The following is a 23445-nucleotide window of genomic DNA, read 5'->3' on the forward strand; positions in this document are numbered from 1 at the left end:
CTCAGTTAAGCTTAGGCAGGAGGATTGCTTGAGCCCAGGAGTTGGAGGCTGCAGTGAGCTGATAGTGCCACTGCACTCCAGCCTGAACGACAGAGTAAGACTCTGTCTCTTTAAAAAAAAAAAGTTTTCCAATTTAGGTTGCATACATCAGTCATGATGATGAAATTCTTTTTTCACGAAAAGTATTGTTCACAATCTGTTTAGCTTTTTTAGTGGCATCTCTTTTCAGTGAGTACTGTCTTTGGCAATGTTTTCTGACTTGTTTCCTAACTTAATTAGAATTGGAAAACAGCCGTTACTTTTCTCTCTTTCTCTTTGTTGTCTGGGGCCGTCATACCTGACTATGTTGATTTTCGCTTTCTCCTTCCCCCACTGCAGTTAACGCTTCATCTCTGAGGCTACTTTTCTTTGTTTGGAGTCTGTCAGCTGAACAGATAGGCATCACCAATGTGTGACACAAGCAGGGACTGTCTGGGTTTGAAATGCAAGATGTATTGTACCAAATGAATTCTAGATTGTTTTGCTTAGTAGCTCACCCAATTTTTGTTTCTTTAATCTTCGAAAGATACGACTGGGAGGATACTTGCACCTATTGAGAAAGCGTGTGGTCCTCTCCCTGAGTGATTGCTGATGACATAGAAATGCATGGTAGCCTCTTTTCACTTAAAAATTAAGTATCAGGTACTGCTTACTCTAAATTAGGTTACAGAGCTGCCGTCACTCCTCATCATCAACCCTCGGACCATTAATGACTGTTCTGTTTACTCAGAGCTGTGTTGTATTTTGCATATGAAATCCTGGAGTGTTGAAGACAGAGATGTTGCATATTTAATTTTAACTCCTTGATTTTCAGAGGAGAAAACGGAGATCATTTCACAATTGCCTTGTAAATAGCTATAAGAATACAGCAAAGGTATTCTTAGTGTAGCTATTCTTCATGTAATTAAAATATCTATGAAAATTACCTTTAATCCCAGCACGTTGGGAGGCCAAGGCAAGTGGATCACTTGAGGTCAGGAGTTTGAGACCGGCCTGGCCAACATGGTGAAACCCCATCTCTACTAAAAACGCAAAAGTTAGCCAGGTGTAGGGGCACAGGCCTGTAATCCCAGCTACTTTGGAGGCTGAGTCAGGAGAATCATTTGAACCTGGGAGGCAAAGGTTGCTGTGAGCCAAAATCGCGTCACTGTACTCCAGCCTGGGTGACAGAGTGATTGAGACTCTGTCTAAAAAAAAAAAAATCTCTGAAAAGTAACAAGTGCATCAAATTATATTAAAAATGATGAGCTCTCTCTACCCACCCTTCAGATCCACTTCATCCCGGACCCAGAGAAGAGCTTGGCATTCAGGAATTTCCTAAACAGCTGTGTGTTTGTGTTTGCTCATTCATTGGTTCCCTTAACAAATGTATTCTGGGCACCGGCTGTGCGGTGCCAGAAAGACGTGGCTCTTGATTGAGAAGCACATAGTTAAGCCACCAGAGTTGTTATCTGATCCCATATTTCTTTAAATTTAGCATTTGACTGAGCCTGCAAGATTTGTGTTTTTGACAGAATTCCCTGGAGGAGCTGAGGAAAGCATATCAGCCTGACGGCATTTCTCTGGAGCCAGATCGCCGGGTGCCAGCCTGGGCTGGCACTCACAGGGCCCCTCCTTGCTGGCCCTGCTGAGCCCAGAGTCATTGTCATTCTCAGAACCTCCTATGTTTGGGTTACGCTGAAAATGCAGGGAGCTCTCTTCGATCAGCCTTAATTTGACTGGAAGAGGAAACTCATTTCCTGCAGAGTGCCTGTAATGTGTCCAGTCCCTGTTTGGCTCCTTGCTGGTTGGCCGAGGCAGGCGAGTCCACCCTGGAGCACCACAGGCCTGTTCCAGGGGCCAAGAAGGCCTTTGTCTCCAGCTTCACTTTCTTACTCTTTGCTTTTCAACTTCTCACCAGCCATGTAGAAAAAGTCTTATACATGTGAGATCCCATTGAGTTTATATGGTGTTGAAATTTCACTCACTAGTACTCTTCTCACAATTTTAAAAATAGTCATTTAAGAAGTTTTGTCTGTTGAGTAGGCTGTGTTAGGAGCCGCTCCTATCTATGGGACAGTGGGAAGTACAGCAGGAATTTCAGAGCCAAATTTCAGATCTGCCCCCTGATAGTGGTGGTTTGAGTCACGTAGAGTAAGGTTAGTCTCCCCCTCTGGAGGTCACTTCTTATATATATTTAAACATACACACACACATACACACACATTAGAGACAGGGACTCCGTCCCTTGCTCAGGCTGGAGTGCAGTGATGTGATAATAGCTCACAGTAGTAACCTTGAACTCCTGGGTGCGAGCAGTCCCACCTCAGCTTCCCAAGTAGCTGGGACTACAGGCATATGCCACCGTGCCTGTGGAGACAGTGTGGTCTCTAATTTTTAAATTTTGAATATTTAAAATTTTTTAAATTAAATTTTTAAATCTTTTACATTTTTAATTTTTAAAAAATTTTAAATTTTTTGTTTGTAGGGACAGCCTCTCACTGTGTTACCCAGGCTGGCCTTGAACTCCTGACCTCAGGCGATCCTCCCTTCTCTGCATCCCAAAGCACTGGAATTGGTCAGCGCTTCTTCGACATACTGTACCCACCTCAGCAATTTTTGAGTGAACGCTTTTTTTTTTCTCCTGCAAAATATTTAACATTCCCTACTTGTTATTTGGGCACAAATAATTCTGTCCCCAAAGTGGATTCATCTGCATTCTGTGATAGTTTATTTATTGAACATATAGCACACAGAAGCAGTTTGCTTTCCTCTAACGTTACCAATACCTGAAATATGCTTACGAAGAGAAACTGGTGTCTGTATCCCAGTGAGCATGTGCCATATGCGCACGGCGGCTGCTCTCCCAGGCGTTGGCTTGTGGCTCCTGCACAGTCATCTTGTCAGCATCACAGGCCCACATAGAGACCAGGCACTCCAGGGCCGCTCTGCCTAGATTAGAGCTGGAGGAAGAGAAAATACTAACCCAGGCAGCAGTGGCCATTAGCCCACCCAGAACCGAATGCCTACACCCAAAACGTATGCATTCACATCTTAGGAAATAGTGCCTGTTTCCATATAATTTTAAAAACACTGCCTCACCTTTTTTGCTAACAATTATATTAGGAACTTTAAAATTGTATTTTGATTTGAAAATCTAGAGACTTACATTAAGGTAAGTGGAAAGTAAATTATAGCTGTGCAGGATCAGCTTTTTAAAAAAAAATTCAGTTTTTAATGAGACTGAAAATGTCCACTTATGATATTTCTTCTTTCTCTACTATCCTTAAGTTAGCATACCATGGTTTATAGCTAAAATAATATATGGTAGTGACAAATGTGATAAATGTACACTTTTTTAAAAGCAGAGGTTAGAAATGGGAAAATCTTTTTTTTTGTTGTTGTTGAGACAGAGTTTCACTCTTGTTGCCCAGTCTGGAGTGCAGTGGCGCGATCTTGGCTCATTACAACCTCCGCCTCCAGGTTCAAGTGATTCTCCTGCCTCAGCCTGCTGAGTAGCTAGGATTACAGGTGCCCACGAACACATGTGGCTAATTTTTATATTTTCAGCAGAGATGGGTTTTCCCCGTGTTGGCCAGGCTGGTCTCGAACTCCTGACCTCAGATGATCCCCCACCTCAGCCTCCCAAAGTGCTGGGATTACAGGCATGAGCCACCGCGCGCAGCCAAAAATGGGAAAATCTTAATAGTCCGTGCACACCTTACTAACATATCCAGATGAAGGGAGTGAACATTAGTCGCAGTGTTTGTTCCAGCAAGAAATGGGACCACTGTTTTAATCTAAAAGGTGATGATAGTTCCCACTCTTCTCCTATGTTACCCTTCTGTCCACATCTGAAACATCCAGTCATGACTATGTACCCTCAGTGGTCCTCATTAATTAATTGATGGTGATATTTTAGCCAACGTATCAGCAAATGTTCTTTGCTGATTCTGTCTCCCCCATCCCCAACAGTTTGATTTGTTGTTATTCTGTAGCTACTGCCCATGTGGAGTGAGCCACAGTCAATGGAAATCCTAACACATGGGGAGTCTTGTTGCAAGGTAGGGAAGGTAAGCATACTACCCTGCATGGTAAAATTCACTCACTACAGTGGTAATCAGCTGTCACCAACTTGTGACATTGATGCCTTGCATTGCACTGATTGGTGGAGGAAGAATGGGGGTCATCAGCACTTACTGGTGTTAACCATCTGCTAAGTAAGGACTTACTTAAAGCTAGTGCAGGTATTCCTATTCTCTGAATTTCAGCTGTAGGACTCACTAATCACTTAACTGCCAGATGGTTGACAGACAGCTGACTTCTGCTGTCAGGAAGCAGTGCTAGGAATTGAAATTATTTCCTTGAACTCTGATTTTTCTTAGATGAAATAAGCAGGGATCTCGCTTCAGTTCTTAGTGGGATAGAGCCTTGGGTACAGTGTGTAAACTCTCCAAACCTGTTTCCTCCTGTTTACCATGTAAAGGCTGAATAAAATAGATTTTGATTTCTCTGTTTTCATAAGACATAGAATTTTTTATGTGACTATTATAATCAGGCAAAAATTTAGAACAAGTACCATTATTGGACTGAAAGCTCCTATTCCATCTTTTTAGATTCCACACATGTGATCTAGTGTATGGTACTAATTGCATTTATGATGAAGAAATTCTAAAATCACAGATGTTGATTAATTTAAAAATAGAACATACGCATTTTTATTAAGCTGTTGAGTTACAGGGTTTGGGCACCACTTCCTGATTTTCTGGCACAATCCAGTGGTAATGAGAATTGTGAGTGCAATGTCAGCATCATGCAGAGATGAAATTAGGGGACCCATTTGTCTTTTGGCTGCTTTTTGCAGAGATTCTTTTACACAACCTATCTATTCCTAGTTTAGTCAGACCTCTAATTTACCTGGATTTTTCTGTGATACAAACTTCAGTTTTCCCCAGTGGGATCTCCCCATCTTATTTCTTCCAAGAGAACTAGTTAGGTGATTGGTTGCAAGAGGTACTGTGGGACATTTTGGTACAGTTAGATAATGTGTGCACCATCATGTGCCAGCATTTTATGAGTAGGACTGCGCTTTTCTAGAATTGCTAGATGTAGGTGTGAGAGAAGCTTGAATGTTGCATATATTTAATTCTCTTTAAAAATATGTTTCTTGTGTATGTTGTGTTTTCTACTATCTAAAACTGTAATCCACATCAAAACTGCTTATCAAATCTCCTGGATGCTTGCGTAAGAATTGAAATAGATAAAAAAGCATCTGCAAATTAACATGCCAGGACTTTTTCTGGTTTCTAGCTGTCCCACTTCACACTGTGGGAATAGTCCTGGCTCCCTCCAGCCTGGGAAACTTTGCGTGGTGCTTTCGTCTTTGTAACACTTCCTTCTCTCTCATAGCACCAGGAGCAGGGCCTGTTTGCACTGCAGTGAATGAGATAATTTTCCAAGGTGGGAGTGCGATGCACCAGGGATTAGCTGATATTTAAAGAATATGAATGAAAGCAGCAAACACCTCACCAGGGCAGGCTGCACGAGCCTTTGGGCAGTTATTCCCTTGTAGGATTTGAAGTTTTATTGGCAGCTGATTAGGTAAACTGGAGTCATTTGTCCCCTAGGTACGTCCCTACCCAAGAGGAGAGGTGGCCAGTAAATGTCAGCTGAGGCACCGAAGGCTGCGATGCACCAGCCCGGTGCCCTGTGAGGACGGCCACATCAATAGTGGTAACACTCAGTGAGTGCGAGTTTGCTTTTCAGACCTAATGATTACTTTAAGTCAGGGATTTTAACTTTGTCAGAAACTTGAGTTGTAAAACAGATTGGTCTGCTGAAAACTTCCCTGTCAATCAAGAGCCTTCATTTTCTTTTTATTTATTTATTTATTTATTTATTATTTATTTTTATAACTTTTTTATTTTTTATATATATTTTTTGTTATTATACTTTAAGTTCTAGGGTACATGTGCACAACGTGCAAGTTTGTTACATATGTAAACAGGTGCCATATTGGTGTGCAGCACCCATTAAGTCATCATTTACATTAGGTATATCTCCTAATGAAGAGCCTTCATTTTCAATCTGGAATACATCACTAATTCTTAAACCCCTGACCTCTTTCTGCTTTGATTTTTTTACCTAATAGAACCAATGCGAAATCCAAACACTTACATAGTTTGCTATTGCCAGGCACTGGTTTAGCTATTTTACATGTATTACCTCATTTAATCCTCCTAACAGCTCTGAGGTAGGTTCTGTTATTATGCCATTTTATAGATGAGGAGACTGAGGCATAGAGAGATGAAATACTTTGATCAGGGTCACACAAGCTAATAAGTAGTGAAGCAGGTACTTGCATCCAATCAGACTGATTCTAGAATTCCCTTCTCTTAACTGCTATACTGTACTGTCTTGAAAAAATGTAATGCACATCTCTCTTATTTCTTTGCATTTGGTTTGACTATGTGAATACACATTTCCCCTTTTATGGGAGATGTTTGAACCAATGGATATGAGTACTATTCTTCTGGGCTTAGATATGTTTTGAGGGGCTTGAATAAAGCACCTCATCTGTGCTACTTGTGAATTACTTTCTAGAGCAGCATGAGTTCACACCTAGATAACATGTGTTCTCGGAGGCACTGCATATACTCATACAAGTGAATAATGTGCAATCCTAGGGGTGCCACTTACATAGACTACCATGGTCATGATGACCCCTCAGATTGTTCAGTGTGCAGCCTATGCAACTGTCTGTGCAGCCCTTCAAAAGCTGCCTGACAGCCTTGTTTAGATAACTTTCAGGAACATACAGAAAACGAATATATCTCTGGTAATAGTTCATGCTTTATAGGCTTACCTCAGTGCATCGAAGCTACCTTCCAGTTAAAAATGTATGAATGAAAAAATAAAAATATGTTATGTAGGAAATGTCTGTATATTAAAATATCCATATAAAAGCAGCAGCTACCAGGTAAATACAGAAGCTGTTAGGGTGGCAGCTGAACAATCAAACTAAGTACCTGCACTCATTTCTAATTTAGATGGACCTTAGTAGCCAGACTATGGATGTTACACTTAACAAAATCATCAGCTTTGTAACTTTGCAAATTAGACACTGACACAACAGAATCAGAAAATAAAAACCAAATGGAAATATTTCAGCTGTCATTTAACTTGAAACAAGCAAAACTCACTCACACATCAGACTTCAGGGCATCATGGATGCTCTTTAATGAAGAGCATTGTGGTTAAAAATCAGGCAACACTTGGAAATTTTTATGAGACAGGGGCAGAATACTTTATGGATGAAGTGAAACAGAGCCCTCAAACTGTTTTTATCAATTAAGGATATTCAATATTACATGAGTTCTGTAGCATTTATACTACTTAGTTTTAGGAAATAATGAGTTAACTGGCTAAAATAAAAAGCTCTCTTTTTAAGGAGCTTTAATTAGGTAAAAGTCAATGCTTAATAGTCTGTTAAAGCATTATTTTAAAAATTAGTGGAGTGGAATTCATTGTAAGCTGACAATCTTAAGTTGGTGTGGTGTAGGTCTCTGCAATTACGATGGTTATTGCCACCTTTATTAAGGGAGGAGGGCTAGCACGGGGCTTCATGTGGAGTTCAGAGCACACTTGAATTCCATTCCCTTAACTGTTCACAGCAGTGCTGCGTGCATCAGCAGTCATCAGGGCTGTAGCAGGGTGTCAGCAAAGTGACATATAACCACACTCTCTCTCGCTACTGTGTCGCTCTTCATTTAGAAAGTTCAGTGTTAATAGTAGGATGAGGATTTAAGCATCTTGAGGGCGGGATGTTTTATCTGTTTCTTGACTGCTCTATCCCCAGGGCCTGGCACCCAGTGAAATGAATGAACTGTTTCCTGATCTGACTGCATGCACGCTCTGTGTACTCATGAGGCATAGGTCTGTTTCTGTGAACAGCTTTACTATATGTGATGTCTTCTAATGACTTGGACTTCTTTTAATATTGTACTTATTTTTATTTTATATTGTGACCTTGAGGCCAGTTAGCCACCCAGGTTTCATCTGACAGACATGTTTCGTAGTTGATTAGAGCAATTAAAGTTTTATCTATTGGATAAAATTCAAAAGTCATTGGCCATCTGTGAAAACCACTGCACTATGGACCACAGACCAAGGAGGATTTTCATCTTATGAAAAACAAAGAAATTATATTAAGATCCTAATACCAGAAGGTGGACATTGCTTTACAGAGAATGTCTTAGTTTGCTCAGGTTGCTATAACAAAATATCTCAGGCTGAATAATATATAAACAACAGAAATTGATTGCTCACAGTTTTGGAGTCTAAGATCAAGGCCCCAGCAGAGTTGGTGTCCAGTGAGGGCTCCTTCCCCATAGATGGTGCCTTCTATGTGGGTTCACAAGGCAGAAGGGACAAGGCAGCTCTCTGGGGCTCTTTTCTAAGAGTCTGATCAAAAGCACTGATCCCATTCATGAGGTTGCAGCCTTTGTATCCTAATCATCTCCCAAAGGCCGCATGTTCTAATACCATCACCATGCTGATTAGGTGAATTTTTTTTCTGCTTTGATCTTATTGTTAACATAAGAATCATTTCAGTAACATAAAATATGATATTCATTAAGCATGGTGGCCAAGTTAGCATTATATTAGCTCTAATTAGCTATAATTGAATTTTTATATTTTATGCAATTAAATTGTCAAAACCAACCATTACTATATATATTAATTACACAACTGTGAACTTTAAAAGTGTTAGTAATTCAGTCTTCTAGGACTCCTGGATTCTCAGAAATCGTTTGCACGTAGTTTTTGTCATTCTGAAGAGTGCCCGTTTCACAGATGAAAAAACTAAGGCACAGAGCGGTTGTGTGGGGCCAGGAGTTAACTAACAAATGTAACTGAAGACTCATGATTCCAGGTATTGTGTTCTTTCTAGTCTACAGTACTGTGTATACCAAGAATCCTCATTAAGTACAACATAGTCATCCATTGGCAAACCTGAGATAACCCGAAAACCTTAGTTAGATGTACATAGGTATGTAATTTCTTCCTTGCTGGGGCAACCTTTGAAACTCCCTTAGAGCAGGAATCTAAGAAGAAAATCAATGTATCCCTCTTACCATAGGCAAAATAGCATTTCTTAATTTTCAACTCCTATCATCTGCTCCTGCTCTCACTTATTTTGCAAGAAGAGTCATTGATGCCAAGTCAGGCCACCATAATGGCCAGTTTTAATTATTGCATCTCCAGTCTTACACTAGACCTTGCAGAGGGGTCACACTTTACTGTGGTGACTATAGTGCAGTTGAATGTGCAATGTTTGGTGGTTTTACACATGTTGGAGAGAATTTGTACTATAGGACATAGGGTCTTAAGGTAAAAGTGTTGGGCTGAGAATCCTATGAAATATATATGGCAGATTTCTAGAGCTGATGTCGACAGCCGTAATGTTAACACATTTTCAAAGCAAAGAAAGTTGGATAGAAGAGTTATGAAGCGAAAATATTGGTGATGATAGGGGACATTTCCAAACGATATTGAAAATAATATTCCAGGAGAGACTTTGATTAGGTAGAAAATGCAAACTCAGTACACTGCTTTCCTATGAAAACAGTGAAGACTCTTTAATAAGAATGAGATATTCTGCTTTTTTGGAAGCGGTGACTGAGCATTCTGCAGGATTTCAAATAGTTAAATAATTGTTACGCCTTGGCCCAGGAGTCTCAGCCTATCTGCAGAGAAGAGGTAAATATTAAGTACCTGAAGCCTTTGCTCTGAGGTCTGTGTTGGGGGAGGATGTTTGTAGTAAGGTTTGGGTCTTGGGGATGCATTCATAAACTATAGAGATATGTGATCTATGCCTGGAAGCTGCCATTTTTGTTTCCTTTAGAAGTTCCAGAGTAGAAGGCACCATCATAGTCTCCAACCATCACCTCAATGGCATCCCTGAACTACATCTGGGGTGTAGTTCCAGCAACTGACCAGAGGCACTCTGTACCTCATCAAATTGTAATTAATCTTCCTTTTTCCTCTCTCTCTCTCTCTCTCTCTCTCTGACTTATATAAATCAAGTCACGGTCCTTAGTAAATATCTGAAGAGGTACCTATTAAATAGGAATAGTAATACAGGCATTCTATCTGTACAGTTTATACTTGTTTTGGTAAATGACTGATCTCTTGTAAAACTTGAGAGCTTTTTCTGGGCTATTCAGTGTGCATAATGAATATTGATATCTTAGGGCTTTAAAAAATAGCTTCTTTATGTAGGAGTTAGTGTGCTTGGAGACCAGTTTGAGAATTTTGAAAAAAAATTTTTTTTTAATGTCAAAGTAGGATTTAATTTAAACTTTAGAGTCTTCATCTTAACCCTCTTTCAACTTCTCCAGAAGAGTTATTAGCATAAAAGCTTAATGATTTACATCTGAAGGTTATGTATATACTGAGGAAATTCAGTGTTGATTCTAAATACTTCTTAGTCATCCTTAAACCCAGCTTGAAGCTCTAGGGTGCTTAAGCGTAGTTCATTATTACAGAAGTAACTCATCAGTGAATTGTTTGGCAAACAGCAGTCTGTAGTGGTTTTTCTCTAACTTAGGCTCTTTCAGAAGTGTCTGCATTTTCCAGGAAAATTATCTGTTCATATTTTGAGGATAAAAATAGCATTGAAAGGACTTTTAGTGCAGATTTGCTGGGGCTATTTTGGTGGTCCTGAATTTTTTTTATTTTAAAAAGGAATATTAACATTGATCTCACCATTATACTTCTTGGAATTCCTTACCTGCTGATACCTGACACCTTTGCCTCTGTGGGGGAATTTCCCATTATTGGGGTTTCCTCAGGCCCCAACCCTCCTGTCTCTTCTGCCTCCCCTCCTCCAAGGCATTGGTGTCTTCCTAGCTTGATCATCTGTCCCTTCCTTCCCCCTGCCCTCCTTTACTTTTTAGTTGTGGTGAAAAACATGATACAAAATGTACCATCTTAATCATTTCTAAGTAGATAGTTCTTCGGGGTGTTTTGTTATTGTTTTATATTATGAATTTTTAATTTTAAAATGTTCACGTGTTTATTAGCTGCATCTCTACAGCCAAGATCTAACCTACTTCAGGGCTTGGGCCCATGTTGTCCTTCTCACTACATTCAATCAGTGCATTCATTATGTGCCTGTTATTTCCAAGCACTCTGTTTTGCATTCCTGACTTTGTTGAGCACACAGCAGATGTTAAACATCTGATCACTGAGTTTCAGAAATTTTTTTTAGGAATGATTTTCAGTGGTAGAATTTGAAAACAGCTTGTGTGAGTAGTCATAGCTCATCCTTTTAAAAATAAATGCCAAATAAGAAATGGATTATCGTGGGGAAGTCTCTCACTTAAGAAAAATCATTATAGAGTAATACCGATTGAGATTTTCATTTCCTTTCAGCAGGACTGGTAGGATAGATATTGTGTGTGTGTTTTTTCTTAAACTATAATGGTGATTATTTTCTTTTTTAATTACTCTGCCATCTCAAGAATACATGTATTGTCATTTTAGATTGCTGGGTCAGGAATGAAAGTTTGAGTGTGTTTGATTTCAGTCCTGAACTCTCATATATTATGTTTCTGGGGAGTAAGCTTGGTTTTGATATAACTTTCTATTTGGGGGATTTTAGAAGTTAGTGCATAAAATAGTGCTCCCTTTGCATGGATGGATGAAATTTTGTGGTGTTCAAACTGTTGTATTAGAGATGTGAATGCCTAATCATAACAGATTAAAAACTGTCAACTATCTTTCATATTTAAGCAAGTTACAATGGATACAAATATTTCTTGAAAAGCTAGTCTTTTTTTTTTTTTTTAAATGTAGTTGCTTACACTCCTTAGGTGCACAGCAAATGCCAGAACTGCCCTAATTAGGTCAGATGTTTCTCATTAGCTTGTAACAGTCTTGGATGTATGGATGGATGGATGCACAGCAGATGGATTGGCGGAGGATAGACACTTTAATTGACCCCTCGCCACTGTCACACTACACATATGTAACTCCCTGGCTACACTGAATCTTAAAGACCACACATACCACTAATATTGTACTGATTGAAATTGCTCGTTTCAATTCCTAACAGACTGTCTGTGTCTTTCTTAATAGCCTGTGAATATCTACAGAACAAGGGCTGAATCAGATGCAGAATATTTGTATATTTTATTTCAGAATATTTATATTTTAGTAAGTTAATGCTCACTCTTAAGTAAAGCAATGGGAAAAACATCCTCTAATATTTACTTTTTCTTGTAATAATCTACTGATGGCATATTTTTATTAGCCATCCTTGGAATTATTCCTTGGAATTATTCAGTAAGCATTTACAAAGGATCCTGTATACAGTAGATAATTAGTATTTTGATGAATAAAAGATGAACACTTTTCCTAATATACCTCATAGAAATGTAAATAAATTATATTGTTGATATTCCTGTCATTGATGTGACATTAATAAAATATCATGGAAGGGCTGGTTTCAATTTTACCATTTCTGAGAAAAATGGCATATGCATGGTGGTCTTTAAAATAGTCATTGCCATTAAGGATTTGTATATTCTGCTTGTTCCCAGATGTCATGGTCTTGTGAGGAGGATAGAATATTCTTCAGCAACCTCTTATACTTTTTTTTTTTTTTTTAACATGTTCACACCTGTGAGTTTAGGTGATAGTGCTGTGAGATACTTTTAGGATGTTACTTTTTGCATGAACAAACAGAGGCTAGGCTTAGAGGAAAGCATACCAGTTTTTTATTGCTGTATAACAGATTTCCACAGACAGTACCCATTTCTTAGCTCGGTGGTTCCAAGTCTGCCATGGCTCAGCGGGGTTCTCTGTCAGGGTCTCCAACGCAAGGAGTTGGCTACACGGCCCTCTCAAGTAAGGCCATGGGGAAGAATCTGCTCCTGAGCTCATTCAGGTTGTCGGCAGGGCTGAGGTCCGTGTCTCCTGGCTGCAGGCCAAGGACTGAAGTTTTTAGAAGCTTCTAGAAGCCACTTGCATTTGTTTGCTGTGGGTCTTCTCAGGAACATTGCAGCCAACAGCAGGATCCTTCATCAGATTCCTGTCAGATTTCAAATCTCTTTGGATTCTTTTCTGTGACCAGCCAAAGGAAACCCTTTTAAAGGGCTCATGAAATTAGGCTAGGCCCACCCAGATACTCTCTCTATCTTGAGGTCACTGTGCCACATACCTGCCAATCATGGGAGTCAAATCCATGGTATTTACTAGCCCAGGGATTACGCACAGGGCATACACCAGGGGGTGGGAAATCCTGGCCCCTCTTTGAATTCTGCCTCCATGGAAAGGTCAGTTAAAATGCTTGGGAAATGCTGCCAAATTTACTCCAGCGTTTATACTGCTTCTACTTTGAGATGCTGAAGACCGTGCTCTAAGAACTCTCTTCTTGTTTAACCTTACTGTGTTTCTATGGGAAAGGGAAACAGCTCTGTCCTTGGCATGCAGAGATGTTCTTAATTTACAGTCAGTAGGGCTGAGGGTTTGATGCTTATGATTTCCATTCATTGACCTGTATTGTTTCAGCCAATCACTCCTGGGCCAGTGGTGCCCAGATGAGATCAGGTGTGCAGGTTTGCAATGAACATAGAAACCAAACTGACTCTTGTTAAGGGCTTAACCTAGGTTAAGAACTTGACAAGCTAGGACACAGGGAGTTGCCCTGAGTTCGAGACCAGAGGAGCAACTTATCAAAATTACTGTTTTGAGCAGATTAACCTTGAAGCTGTGTGGATGGTAAGAGGGGAGAAGCCAGAAGCAAAAGCCAGCCAGGAATTCAGAAATGAATGCTCATTTATCAGTGGTAAGGGAGATTTAGAAATGTACTGTGTTCCTTGAATTGCTACTATTGGTGGTGGTAGTGCTGGGAAAATGAAAAAGACTGGGGAAGTGTAAGCAAGCTATAAGACAAAATCAGGCTGCTTGTTAGGACTTGTGAACACCTGGGTAGCCTATGTTTACTTTTCGGAGAGGCCATGTGCTTGTGACTTTCAGGGTGCATTGTTCAGGTAAATCGTCAATTTGTGTATGGGACTTGCAAATATATAACATATTTGGCATTTCAAATGGTAAAAAGTACTATGGAGGAAGATAAAGCAGGGATGGGGATAGATGTATATTAGTATTAAGTGCATATCAATTTGGGGCTTTTAAAAATCACCTAAAATAAGTTGTTAACCAGAGGCACATGGGTTGGAACGGATATAAATGTGTATTTTACATGGAATTGTATTTCATATTTATGGCATTTGGCCTTTTACTCTCCCCTACCTCTTTCAAAAAGCAGCATTCATTTAAATGAGGTGGGTAATGGATCTATAACATTTATTACTCTGGTAATAGGATGTTCATTCCTTCTGAATACCTTACTTCTGTCTGTTTGAATCATTAACCTAATCACATACTCTAATTTTCTTAAAGTCAGTATTCAAAGAGAGTTTGGCTTTTACTTCCTTTTCCTTCCACTGTTTGACTGAAGAATTTTTAAAATAAAAAAACAACATGGGAATCGTCTGTGAGGCTGGGCACTGGACAGGGAACACATCTGTTTCATGTAAGTATAAAATGCTGGCTTTACAAATACTCAATGTGGAGTTCTCACCACATAGTTGGCTGAAATTTTCCATGTTTGCAGTGGAACTTGAAATGAAAATAGAACTGTATAGCTTTGTTACCATGGGAAGGGATAACATTTAATTTCATCCTTTGTGACTCAACAAAGTTCTGATGCAATGCAATGACAGTAGAAACAGATCATAGAAAGCAGTATAGAGATGTTGAGATCCTGATGTTTTAAAAGTAAACCTACATAGTAAATAGTAGACTAATTCAATAATTATTTATTGATAACTTATTTATCAATAAATATTCAATAAATATTTATTGAACCGGGCACTGTTCTGCAGACTGGGGATATAGCAGGAAACAAAAACTTCTGTCCTTGTCAGGCTTATATTTGAATGAAATGAAGCAGAGAATAAATAAATATATAACATATTTGCATTCAAATGGTAAAAAGTACTACGGAGGAACACAAAGCAGGGATGGAGATAGATGTATATGTATATTGCAGGGGTGGGATAGGGTAGCGATTTTAGACAGCGTGGTAGGCAGAGTTCTAAGATGGCCCTTGCAATGGGTGGTTATAAGCCTGATAGAGTGTGGTGAGAGTGATGGACTCTTACTGCTGTGATTAGGTTGCAGTATATAAAACTCTATCAGCTGACTGCAGTAGAGAGTCTCTTGCTGGCCTTGCAGAAGTGAGGTGCTGTGTTTGAGAGAGTCTACAAGAGACCAGTAAGACAGCTACAGACATAGATTGCAAGGGATGGTGGCTTGGGCCAGGGGTTGGCTGTCAGGTGGTGAGGAATGGTCAGGTTCTGGAAAGACCAATAACTGAAAGTGTAAGATTTAATGACAACTTGGCTGTGTGGTGTGATAGAAAGAGGAACAGAAATGCTGACTCCTGAGTTTCTGGCCAACACAGCAGGAAGAAAGATGCTGCCATTAACTGACAGAAGAAAGAAGAATGTGGTGGGGACACGTTTAGGAGAGATCAGGAACTCAGTTTGAGATGCTAATGACAGGCAATGGAGACATGGAGTTGGCCATTGGATACACCAATCTGGTGTTTTGTAAAGATGGCCTAGAGATGTGAATGAGGAGGTCATTAGCATATTTATGGTATCTAAAGCCATGCGGTCCCTAAGGCAGTCAGTATAGATAGGCAAGAAAAATATTTTAGACCAGTTTTGGTGCTCCAGTAAAATATTTTCAATTATTTTATCTCAATGATTTTTATGTTTCATTATGAACTTTTATTCAATATTTGGCTTAACTTAAAATGTTTTTCTATTCCCTTCTAGAACTTCAGCTCACTTAAAAAATTTTTCTGTTTTGTTTGGTATACTGTATTATATATTTAATGGAGAAGAAAAATCTTAGACAAATTAAATTTAACATAGGTTACTTGAGAAATGAATGATTCTTAAATTGGGAAGCCCCTGAACCAGCACAGGTTCAGAACTCCAGTGCTGCCACATGGTGGAAGATTTATGGACAGAAAAAAGAAAGTGGTGTACAGAAAACTGAAGTGAGATGCATAAACAACCAGATGAGTTACAGCTCAGTGTTTGCCTTATTTGAACTTGGTTTGTACAGGTGGCTGCCTTTGATTGGCCAAAACTCAGTGATTGACACAAAAGTAGATGACAGTCTATTTACACATCCAATTAGGTTACAGTTTACTATGAACTGAAAAACCTTTAGGCCAAACTTAAAATGCATAAGGAGGCAGCTATAGGCTAAATTTAATTTAATAATTAGATCCTGAGGGGAGTGGAGGCAGGAAGGTGGATATGAAACCACAAGATACCACATCTCCTGAGGAGAAGATTTTAGCACCAACTAGAAACAGTCTACACCCATGGTAGCCTCCTTCCAGAGGGCAAACAGACCTATAAATCAAACAACTCCTTCCAATCCCAGATGAACAAAATCAAGCAGAATATTTCTATACTTCTCCCTAATCCTCAACTTCATTACCAAAGAATCAGTGTGGTTTTTCAAAATGGAATTTATGGAAGACCCATGGCTAGCTGGGTGTAATTTGCTATATTTCTTCAGTTATAACCGTTTAAACAAATAGATACACAGAAATAGGAAGATAGTCTGTCAATGAGGATAGACAGAAGATTGAGACTGCAAGAACAGAGCATTTGAGAGTAGGTGGGAGCATAGTCTTGGGAGCCCTTGGAAATCTACCTTTCCTGAGTGCACTGGGGCCAGTATGTTTGCAGCTAGAGGCTTGTAAGAGTTGATGGCGGGAGTGGGGAGAACCATGTCCCTCTAAAGCAAAAGACCTCTACCTGTAGATCTTTTTTTTATGTAAGTAATCCCTGTAGTTAATAAATTTCTTTTTTAGGCTAGTTTCATCTTTACTCATATATCTTAAAAATTAACAGTTATTTCATAGCACTTTCTCAGGTCCTATTTTTCTTCTTTTTTTTAAACCTGATATTAGAAACAGCTGTTTAGTATTGAATTGCTTAAAATGATAAGTAATACTCCAAAATGGTACCATTTTTTAAAAGATCCATACAGATCATGATATAACATCTTTGGGAACTGAAATAGTTATTCTTACCCTTGCTGGTTCCAAAAAGGACTGCAAGCAGCAACCTTTGAGAGTTTGGGTTTTCAGTAGTTTATCTACTGTAGTGAGGACATTAGCCCAGGGCAGCCAGTGGAGCTTACCTTGTCACTGCGGCGAGTTAGCAGTGGGGTCAGAGAGCAGCGTGGTTTCACTGTGTACACCCTGATTTTCAGTGCTAAAAGTCCAGAATAGCTCTCCACTTGACCTGCCATGGTCATTTGCTCAGATCTGACCAGCAGATGTGTAGTGCTGAGGATCTGGTTTTAGCAGACTGCGTTGGAATAGGTTTGAATAGGTCTACTCTTCTCATACCTTGATATGTCTTTTTTTGTCTTTTCTATTTGGGGTTATTTTCCTTTTTGGCATTTAAGTAGATACCACTCCTGATCTACAGATTATGTTTTAATTGATTTTCCTTAAACCTGTGGAGACAAATTGTTTTGTGTCATTTGAGAAAAACACATCAAGCTTTTCTCTGCTCCTCTTACTGTTTTGTATGTTTTTCAAAGCATGGCATTCTCAGTGCCCTTTTGAAGTTGAGTGAATCAGTTGAGCTCTTATGTGACAGAAGTGACTTTTTTCTTCTAAGGTGCACGGGCCTTGTTGAGAGCCAATCCTAGTCAAATGAAGCATCCTCTTGTAAGTAGAACACTTTCTTTAGCCATCCGGAGTCACACATGGGACCCACTCTACTTCTAGCTATGATCAGCATTGACACCTGTTCATGTGCTCTGTGCAAGAAAGGATAAACACCCTCAAATCTCATGTTTCATGATAAAAATTAACAATTTGCAGAAACTGGAGAGAAACATTGACTGCATCAAAAGTTGTACAGTTGGAGACAAAGGGATTCATATTTATGCCCTGAAGTTGCAGCTTCCAGTATTTATTAGAGATGGGATTCCACTTGATGTTTTAGTCTAGCCTAGATCAGGGGTTGGCAAACTATTGCCTGTGTGCCAAATCCAACCCTCTGTCTGTTGTGTAAATAAAGTTTTATTAGCACACAACCATGATCATTTGTTTATGTGTTGACTATGTCTGGTTTCACTACAGTGGTGGAGTTGAGAGGTCATAAGAGACTGTCCTGCAAGGCATAAAGTATTTACTATCAGGTTCTTTACGAAAAAGTTCACTAATCCCTAGTTTAGTATATATAACTTTTTTAAAAACTAAATTTTTCAGTCACTAAATAATTTTTGAATAATTGATACTTTTAGCTTTTATACTTTGTCAGGATGAGTCCATCTAGAAGATAGCCAATAGTTTAAAATAAGTGTAATTTAAATATTTGGCTTTCTAGTGCCATTTCAATTTCTGCAGGTTGTTAAAATCTATTTAACTTAAGCATAATGTAATTGTATAATAAAGTCAGACTAAGAGAGAGCACTGACATTTTATATAAAACTAAGTATTAGGTTGCATTTTCATACAGCCTGATAACATTTAAAACTAAAATCTTCATGAAGGCATAATTCATGTATCTGCTAAGTGCTCCCTTATAAATTACCCAAGATGACATGTTTATGGCCAAACATGAAGGTTGGATTTGCTTTGATGGAAATCACATGAGAACTTAGTTTGTTCAGGTTCATGTGTGCATGCATTTCTGTGAAAATTTCAGCGTTTCTTTCTGGTAGGTTAAATTGTCATACTAATGCATAGTTTATTTGAACTGATGCTCAGTTTTTTGTAGGCTTTTGGTTGTTGGTGTGTGTTCCAGTATGGTAACGGTGGGTCCCCTTTCCCAGCGTTTTCCATCCCACCCCTGCTGTAACAGCAGGATGTAGTCACAGGGTCTGGAACTCTGCGTGCATGTTCTCTCCGTCACTTCTTGTGCTTCAGGGACTCAGGTGGGATGCAAGGCCGAAAATGAGGAGGCCCTATGTTTTTAGTGGAAATGATCTGCCTTTCTTTCTGTCTAGAGCTGGTAAATGAGGGCAACACAGGAATGGCATTAAGTGCTGCAGAGTGTAATTACCACTTGATTTATTTACACCATGGCGGAGGGGTGAGTCCACTGCCACAACAGCACACTCAGCTGGGCTCCCTGGTCATGGGCTGCCTGGAGGGCTCTGCTCCTCTTTGCTGATCCTGCACTTGGTCACTACCCTCCTTGGTGAGAGCACCGGACAGACGAGCTCTCCAGGGTGACCTGGCTGGGGCCCCTCGAGCACACACTATGGGCACAGATACAAAAGTGCTGGGCTTGTTGATAGAGTGAGAATTGTCAGACATGGACCTGCTCACTCATATGTGCACAAACACAGGGCACATTTAGGCAGCTGAGCACAATATTTTTGGTAAGGCTGCCCTTCTGTATTTCCTAGACATTGGGAAATTAGACTATAATTTATTTTCCTAAAGAATATGGCTTTCAGGTTTTCTTATTTTTTATACTGCTGTGAACCAACCTTAAGGATCCAAAATCTCTCAAACAGACTGTTTTAAATCAAGAATTCCCCTTTTCTCAGCCTCCACCCTTTTCTCTGTCACCATCTTAAGCCCCTAGGAAAGCCATGCAGTTCAGAAATAGTCATGTGGCTTCATGGTTCAAAGGCACCTCTTGGGTCCACTGCCAGCATGCTCCCAATTCTACCTCTTACCGGTTGGTAGTCCTGAGGAGGTTAGTTATCTCTCCATCAGTTTGCTCAACTGTAAAATGGTGACAGTAGTATCTGCTTCATGGAATGTTGCAAGGATTAAATGATTAATGCCTTTTGGCATGGGACCAGGCACATGGAAGTTGCTCAGTAAAGGTTAGCTATTCCTCGGCTGTCGCTAAATGATCACCTGGTGCTTGTGTTACTTTGCTTCCTCCTGCAGTCCACAGGGGTGGCCTCCAACCTGCATTGCTTTGACTTGTCCTATGTAGTGTCACTGAGACCATTTTGCCCCGTGGGGCCGTGGGGAGAGGCTATTTTGTCATTGACATGTTTTAGAATTGTCTGCATGTGGCTTTATTATTGTTTTTTACATTCTCTACAGACAATACACGCCCTTATTAGTTGCAAGGGGATTGATTTCACCTTCTCTCCTCTTTTGAAGCTATGAAATTGCTATAGTGACAGCTGTTATTATTTAAGAAGTAGCTGGATCTTAATGAAATTATTTAACTTAAAGTCATATAGTGAGGAAGGAACAGAACAGAGAGTCAAACCCAAGATTATTTTTAAAGACTTCTTTGACCTCAAGATGCTTAGCTGTGAGTTTAGGAACGATATCAGAGACAAAAAGGAAAAAAAAAAAAAGACAATTGTGAATACCACAGTCATATAAAGTATATATTAATTTCCTCCAGAAAGTGGCTTTATTACAAACGTGGGACAAGTAAAAGAAAAATTGGTAAGAAAAAAGCTGAAGAGGCAAAAATACTAGTTGAAAACATAAAGAAAGATGTTTTAAGTCAATGTTAACAGCGATTAACTTTAAAATAAGGCCTATATATGAATAGGAAGAATTATTCTCAGGTCCTTATAAAATAATCTCAATATCAAGGCACAATATGACATTGAAATACATAAACTATAACCGTCATAAATGCATGAGAGATTGAGTCATTTTTTTCTTTAGATATGCATGATATGCTACATTTAAATAAGACATTGAAAGGTTCAGTGGAATTTAAAATAAAAATAATTTTATTAGGATGATCAAATCAGTAATAAAACCTTTTTTAAAACTTTATAGTAATACCATATTTGTAATGTTTTGTACAATAGGGTTTTTTGAGGTAAAATTTGTCAATCTTAAGTGTACAGTTTGATGAATTCTAACAAATATATACACTCAGGTAATCATGCTAATAAACATAAGGAATATTTTCATCATCCCAGCAAATTCTCCCTTGCCACTTTTCAGTTTTCCCTTTCTACCTCCAGAAGAAATCATTGTTCTGATTCTATAACCGTGAGTTAGTTGTATTAAAGCAAATGGAATCCTACAGTAACCAGTGCTCTTTGCATTGGTTCTTGTCACTTAGTAGGATGTCTTTGAGATTCATCTTCCTCTTATATCAGTAGGATTGCTGCCTTTTATTGGTGAATAATATCCATTGTCTGGCTATACCATAATTTGTTTATCTGTTCTTCTGTGAATGGATATTTGAATTGTTTCCAATTGTACAGTTTGAATAAAGTTGCTGTAAATATTGTTGAATAAGTCTTCTTGTGGACATATGTTTTTATAGATCTTGGGTCATGCCCATGATTGGAATTGCTAGGTCATAGTGTAAGGGTTTGGGTAACTTTATAAGAAATGGTCAAAGAAGCTTTCCCATTAGCAGTGTGTGGGAGTTCCAGTTGTTTCACATCATTGCCAACATTTAGTATTGTCTTTTTCTTTTTAGTTATTTGGATGGCTATGGAATTGTGTCTCATTATGTTTTTAATTTGCATTTCCCTTATAACTACTGATGCTGAGTACTTTTTCATATACTTACAGATCATTTGTGTTTGTGAAGTGTCTGTTCAAGTCTTTTGCCCCCTTTTTAAGTTGGATTGCTGTTCTTTTGTTATTGATTTGTAGGAGGTTTTTTTTTTCTGGTTAAAAGTCATTTTTCAAGTATGTGTATTGGATATATTTTCTTTCGTCTAGTTTTTTCCTTTTTATTTTCTTAAGTGTTATTTGATGAGCAGACATTTTAATTTTTGTTAAAGAGCAGTTTATTAATTCTTTCAAAACAGTTGATGTTTTTGCAACTCTAGAACATTTTTACCTACTTGAAGTTTGCAAAAATAGTCTCCTGTTTGCTCTAGATGCTCTATAGTTTTAGTTTTTAACTTTTAGGTTTGTGATCTACCTCAGATTGATATTTTTGGTGTGAGGTAAGGGTCAGCGTTTACTAATTTTTTTAAAATATATATCCAATTCCTTCATGATCATTTATTGAAAATACTTTAAATTTTTCATTGTATTGTCTTAGTGCCTTTGTTAAAAATTGATTGTATTATATATGTGGATCTATTTATAGTCTGTTTCTTGTCTTTTATTGATATGTTGGTTCTTATTAACACTGAAATGTTGGGTTTACAGTGTCTTTATGGAACAATTGAGCTGTCCTCTGGGGGAAGAGGATACTTTCTTATCAGTGGGAACACAGGCAACCTACCTATCTAGATTCCTCACCGTGGCTCACATTTCCACAAAATGTGAAACATCACTAATGCATGATTCTGACATTGAATTTTGTAGGTGGAATGTGTTATGCAGTTGGATGACTTCAGTTTGTTCAGATATGAAAAATTTGGTGCAGTACATTTCATTTCACTGCAATTTAGGTCAGGGAATAATGCTGAAAAGAAATATGTATGAAGGCATGAGTGAGCACAGACTACAGAGTGGCCCAAAACTAATAAATCAGAACGGAAAATAGATGAAGTGAAATTCCGATTAATCTCACACAACCAAGACCAGTGAGACTGACCAATACTTTAAGTAACAGTGCTTTCATATTATTTTTCTTGGTTGCCAATGGAGTATTTTTTTTGCTCCCTAACATCTTCCCCAGCAGCACATAGCATACAGTATATTTTGGGAAACGGGAAATTATTTTGCAAAAAGTAAAATGACAGGGAAGAAATTCTCTGTAAATTTCATTGCTGAAAATGAGGAAATTTTAAGGAAAGACATAGTTACAAAATGAAAAAAGATCTTTCTTCTCTGTCCCCTTCTCTCAACCTATCCCAAGCTGGGATTTGAGGAAAGAAACCCTTGCCCACCAGTGCAGGGCCCTGGCTCTGTCACCTAGGGCCTCTCAAGCATGAGAGCTCAAGCATTAGTCCTCAACAACAAGACCCCCCATGACTGATGGAAGAGCAAAGCCTGTATGATTTTCTACTTTCTTTACCCAGAGAAGCCAGGATCCACTCTGTTCTGGGTGGATGAGCTGCACCAATTAAGGGCAAATAAAATTAACTGAGAGCACCCCCTCCCCCAACATACACAGTATAATATTCTCAGTATAAGAGAACACCAGCTACCATCTTTCTAAAGCCTGGCATTGATTTGTATCACATGTTCAAATTGTTTCTATTCAACGACTATAGAAGTAAATGTGAAGATCATGCTTACCCTTTGGGAGAAGACGGTTAAAATTATAAAAGCTTCTTTGGTCTGTAAAACATTGAAAATACCATCAAGCTATCAGGTGGACAGTTCCTGTTGCTGCTCTCTAGACCCCTGGAAGGGTTTTCTGCTCATCTGTCAGATACTTTGTGCCA

At 38.9% G+C, this 23445-nt stretch overlaps 1 protein-coding gene across 6 annotated transcripts in view; it reads left to right on the plus strand.

Annotated features, from left to right (window-relative positions):
- The window catches only part of FAM110B (family with sequence similarity 110 member B), a 162410-nt gene that overhangs the window by 43109 nt on the left and 95856 nt on the right, over window positions 1-23445 (plus strand). Inside the window, exon 3 of one of the 6 annotated variants that reach the window (XM_016959504.4) lies at window positions 5646-5761. The exons of the other annotated variants lie outside the window; for them this stretch is intronic. The gene's annotated coding sequence lies outside the window, so the exon portion shown is untranslated. The remainder of the gene's footprint in view (window positions 1-5645; window positions 5762-23445) is intronic. 6 annotated transcript variants of the gene reach the window in all.

The sequence above is a fragment of the Pan troglodytes genome, chromosome 7 (genome assembly GCF_028858775.2).
Source record: "Pan troglodytes isolate AG18354 chromosome 7, NHGRI_mPanTro3-v2.0_pri, whole genome shotgun sequence".
In the NCBI taxonomy this organism is placed as follows: domain Eukaryota; kingdom Metazoa; phylum Chordata; class Mammalia; order Primates; family Hominidae; genus Pan; species Pan troglodytes.